Source organism: Pundamilia nyererei, unplaced genomic scaffold (genome assembly GCF_000239375.1).
Source record: "Pundamilia nyererei isolate P.nyererei 1_Seehausen unplaced genomic scaffold, PunNye1.0 scaffold00079, whole genome shotgun sequence".
NCBI classification, from domain to species: domain Eukaryota; kingdom Metazoa; phylum Chordata; class Actinopteri; order Cichliformes; family Cichlidae; genus Pundamilia; species Pundamilia nyererei.
Window position 1 is genome coordinate 1,978,423 of NW_005187480.1, and position 5,776 is coordinate 1,984,198.

General features: G+C 40.4%; 1 protein-coding gene across 4 annotated transcripts in view; it reads right to left on the reverse strand.

The window, feature by feature from the left end:
- Positions 1 to 5,776, reverse strand: part of LOC102203450 (protocadherin-1-like) — a 218,037-nt gene that overhangs the window by 95,755 nt on the left and 116,506 nt on the right. The window lies entirely within an intron of this gene.

Here is a 5,776-nt window from a genome sequence, read left to right on the forward strand (position 1 = left end):
CACACACACTTCATAAATCACTTTTTATCCGGCAATATCAGTGTCAGGCAGCAGATTCCTCTCTCTCTCCGTCTCGCTCTCACTTTGTACTTTTCTCCTCAGCTTTTTTTTATGCCTTCCTTTCCTTTATCTCCACCTTTTTATCTCTTACCTCCGCTCTCTCTCTCGCTCTCCACTTCTCACCACAAACACACACATGCATTCAAATCCCACAAACTGCACCCTCTTCCCTTCCCCTCTGCTGTTCACTCAGTTTGCTTTTTCTCCTCTTTCCATTCATCCATCACACATAGGAAGTGGGTGCATTAGCAGAGCAAAGACGGCCTGATGGAATTAACGTCCATTATCTGACCATTTACAGGATGGAGAGCGGGATTAAAGAGGAAGAGGAGGACTGAAATGATTGAGATCTCACCACATCGGGCGGTGTTTCTGCTCTCAGCTCTGCAGAACAAACCACAGTGTGTTTGAAAGCATGTTTGTGTTGTCTGTGGGGCCGTTTGGTCACAGCAGGCAAGAGGCAGGGCAAGTGTGATAGGATGAGGTACTTGCTTACTTATTGCTTGTGGTGATAACGAGTCTAAAATTATTTTTATCATTGTCCTGCAACGCTTTTAAAAGACTTCAGGCAGTATTCTGTCAAGTTTGCCTCTTGGTGCTTTTGGGTTTTTTTTTAAACTTTTTTTCAATTGCCATTTACATGCTCATCGAGAAAAATCAATGATGTTTAAAGACCTTTAAAGATAATTCAACTACATTAAAAAAGAGCTCTGTATGTGTTTTAAATCAGATAAGCAGAGAAACCAAGAGATAGATGTTTTTTCTTTTTCCAATTTGATGACAAATGGAAAAAAAAATGCAGATAAAAACAGTGAAACGTACTGAGCGTGTATAAAGCAACTGTTGCCTCATGGTGATTTATACTGCAAGGTAAAGACCCTAAAATAATACGGAGGAAACCCAAACAACACCCTATGAGCAAGCATTTGGCAACAGTGGGAAGGAAAACCCTCCTTTTAACAGGAAGAAACCTCCAGCAGAACCAGGCTCAGGGAGAAGCGGCCATCCGTCGTAACCGGTTGGGGAGAGAGAAGGAAGACGTTTATGTCAAATACAGCCAGAGATTAATAATAACTAATAATTAAATGTGAATACACAAATACAGTTAAAAAGGTGAGTGAAGGTACATCATGGTAATCAGAGTAAAGCTACTGCAGATTCAGGGTCACCTGGTCCAGCCCTAACTATATGCTTTATCAAAAAGGAAAGTTTAAAGCCTAATCTTAAAAGTAGAGATTGTGTCTGTTTCCCAAATCCAAACTGGGAGCTGGTTCCACAGAAGAGGCTGAAGGCTGAAGGCTCTGCCTCCCAAGTTCAGTGAACTGTTACTGACCCATGTTTACTGTGCTTTATCAAAGACATACTTGAACATGATGTGTCACCGGTGACTTCTGGGATGTTAGAGGTTAACACTCTAGTGCAGAATGACCACAGCTCACAGGGAACAGATGGTCTACTGTGAGCCCAGTCCTGGATGAACAGTGTCATATGTCATGAGTATCCAGTTTATATGCGGATTAAGTCCAGATTATATTACTATATGTGGATAATCCATCTACAAAGACAAGAGGAAAAGGAACCAAGATGCATTAAGGACAGGCTGCAATCCCTCAGAGCCATCGTGGCCATGCGTGATGTAAGAGCCACTCTTTACTATGTGCTGTGGAGCGATGCTTCTATGCAGAATCTATGTTTGAATTCAACTAGTTCCATATAGACAGAGGATATGTTTGATGTTTCTGTAATCTGCTATAAGAGCAATGTATTTGTATAAGCACAAAAGACAGTTAACTAACGAGGGTAAAAGAACTGTAATCAAATGATACAAAACGCTGAAAAGAAAACATGTTTGAGAGCAGACAGTCATTTCCTCCAGCTTTCCATCAATCTGTCTGAAGCACTTGAGATCAGCAATCAGCCACACAGCTGACTGATCGATAGAGTCTGCAGGAAAACAGCAGGACACATCAAAACAGCCTGCTAAGGACACAGAACAAAGTGTACGGCCCAGCACCAATGCTCAGTCACTTCCTAAAAAACATAATCTGGAAAACACGTGCTACGTGCTGCCAGTTGGTCTAATTATTGCTTGATTATCTATTTAATGTTGAACCTTAATTACGTCCAGCTGCATATGATATACAGAGTCTGCGTTTTGAATCTGTGGTGCGCTAATTCCCGCAGACAAAAATCGCTGGAATTTTGAACGGAGATTTGCTGGACAAAGCCGAGCGAGGGGATGATCTACTCACAGATGGAAAGATAAGAAAAAAAGAAGGATTTTGTTCAAATAAATGATCAGTATGGAGCTCGGCTTATCGTAGCAACGGAGGCTGAAGTTTTAGAATCGGGCTGAGAGAAACAGAGCGAGAGTAAAGTGTATCTGTAGTGGTGTGTTAATCCTCTGTAATCTGTTGGCCTCTCTGCTAGAGCAGCGCACACACTCAGACACACTTCCTCAGGAAAATACCTGCAGCTAAAACATGTTTGACCATCAAAGTGGAAGATTGTACAACACCATCATCCCCTCGCACACTGCAACTCACACACAACATCGCCCTGACCTCATTCCTCTGTGTACGAGCAGATACAGAGCCACTTACACACTCTCCTGCTCTCTATCGCTATCTCTCTCTCTCACACACACACACACACACACACATACACACACACTGGGTGGCAGTAGCCTGTGGGCGTGCAAGCAGCTGTGAATAATTGTGTTTACAGATGGTATATGTACGACCTGTGGGTTGAGAGAGAGAAAGAGCCAGAGTTGGTCTTCTCGCCCTCACAAAAGCAGACGGGGATGGCATTTAAACTGAACCTCACTCCCCCCCCTCCTCTCTCTCTCCCCCCGCTTTTTATTCCTTGCCAGTTTCAAACATTTCACCTGAGTTAGCTTAATAGGCACAAGTGTTAACGAGGCATTGAGAGCCCAAGCAGAACAATGAACGGTGACATAAGTTTAAAAAAAAGATGGTAGTGTGTTTAAATGTGTGACTAATGAATAATTTGGGTCTATAAAATGAAGCACTTTATTTATACCTGAGGGAAACTGGGCTTTAAACACTAAAAACCAACAGTTACTATGTATCATGATCTCAGTGAAATATAGGACTGAAGCACGGAGCAAAAATCAGATGGGAATTAGATTCTCAGCAGCAAAGATGTGTAATTATTTCTCAGGAAAGCCTCAGAATGCTGTTATTCTATTTAATCTTTTGGCATTTTTTTACTTCATATGGATAAACAAGTTTTTTTCCTTGAATCTTTCTATTTTTTAATGCATGGATTGGTTTATGTTATTGAACCTAAATGAGATTTTTCCAATATACAGTAGAAACACAGGGCTGTGGATAGTAAATGTGCATAATTTTATGTAATTGACTTGTTTTATGGCCATACTAAAGTAGCTTAGCTGCACCCAAAATACAGTATTGTACAGAGCTAATGAGAATGATCACCCCCAGCCTGCAGGTGAAGTCAGAATCAGCTCATCCAAACATGAAGTCACTTTTTCCATCCTCCTTTACTTTTTCTGCTCACCATTTATCGCTTTGGCCTGCATCTGACCGGTAATTTGTCCTTCGGCATGTATCAAACACGGCAAAGTGCGGTGCTCTAATAGGTGCAGGAGGAATGATTAAGAATTGTGTTGATTTTTAATGCCTACTATGGCTAGCTGCCATGTTATAAGCAATGCCACTGCTTGATGCTGGATTATAACACAGTTAAAGCATAAAAGACTCATCCAGTATGTTCAGAAAGTCGTGCTGAATTTTTTCACAACTGCCATAATGAGCGGCTACAGCTAAAGCTAACATCACTGGTACACGTAAAATATACATCATTTGAATTTATGATGGTTTACAAGTCAAATAATTAAATAAATTAGAACATTTTGAAAAAGTAAAACTCTCAGGTTTCCTTGAACATAAATATTAGTACCCACATACAAACTTGATTTATATATAAATCTGAGATGAGTCAATGTGCTAACATCATGGTAATACAAGCTAAAAGAGGCTAATATTGTGAACTATTTAGCATTTAGTGCTAACAGGGCACATCAAGTCTGTTTACAGTCATCAGTATCAAGGTAGCGCCTTAACTAACTGCTTCAAGAGTTGATGTTTGGATGGACCACTGTGATCCCACCCATTGGATTATGCATAAAGCCAATGAGCATGAGTTCCATATTGAACATGCATAGCTTGGGTAATCCTCAATTCTGGGACATGGAATTATCAAAATTTTTAAATTGACTAATTGTTTTATTAAATATGATCCGAAATTAGGAAAAGTAAAGACAAGAAAGTATCTAATAAGGTCAGGGCCGAGGACTCATACACCCCTCAAACTGGTCTATGGACTGGAAGTCTTTTTGCAAACACAGATACCATCCCCTGATGGCCACGGCACAGAAATTGCCTTCATTTTTCAGACCTGAAAGTTACAACACTTTACACCAACTACTGTCAAGTCATGCACTTACCTGAATTTGCTGTGGAGGACTGTGACTGACGTGCAAGCTGCTGCTATTTCTATAACGCTTGGAAGTTGTAATACTGAATTTAGCAACAGTTTAACACATGCACGGTGCTAAATCTGCAATTTTTAGCTAGCTAACAGTAGAATAACAGCAGGTGTTGATGATACATCCTCCCTCCCTGTCTCCCACACAGCTAAGATGTGACCATGCTAGGTAAGTGCTTCACACTCTGCTGGCGCTTTGATGGTTCAGAGTTCTCCGTCACAAAAAGCACTCCGTGTAGTTGCACTCGGTTATGGGAACATACTCGTGCACTAAAAATAATGAGTGTAAGTGTGGAAGTAGATCAGTTGAGACAACATATAAATGCTGCTTCGTTTGTTTCTACCTGTCAGTATTATCAAGTTATTTTTATAGCTCTGTTTAGAGTTTCTATGTCAAAGGTACAGTCAACACAGTGATGCTGTGGTAATAATGTGGGTCACAATGTGCCAAGTTTACGTTTAGCTGTTAGCATATTACAAGTTAACATAATCCATCCAGCGTTACTTTTCATACCTGATGTTATTTGATTTTGTGATGATGTAATATGCTTACCATTATGTAGAATAGTATGATCCCCTTATTTATCACTTTAAATATTTCATCGTGCTTTACAAGTTACGATAAAAACACTACAGCACATCGTGTTCAGCTGGAGGAACGCTAACATCGTTAGCTTCAGTAAACAGTCTACAGCTAACAGGCTCAGACTGATACACTCACAACCTGTGAGGACTATGAAGATATTCAGAGCGGGTTTTCTGTAAAAGATAAACAAGGGACGACATATATGTATATAGAAAGAAAAATCAACATGCTAACATGATGACAGGTTGACAAAATGCTAACTAGTGAAGTCAGAGCGCAGAATATTGTGTTAGCTATTCCCTGTTAGCCTCCCTCTGCGGATCTATAAATGCAGCTGATAGAGGGTTGGACTCGGTATGATTTACATAATTGGGATGTTAATTCGTTAAGCCATGGGACTTGATTATGTTGCATATTGATTGTGTTGTGCTGCTGTGAGGTCACACACCTCTTTAACGAAGGTATGCACAGCGCAGGGAATTGTGGGAATTTGATTAAATATATTTGCCGTTAACATTCCTGCTGACATGCCGCGTTTTGACATACAGGGCAAGCGAGGTGTGTGTAATGAAAACAGTTATAATGTGTGTGAAA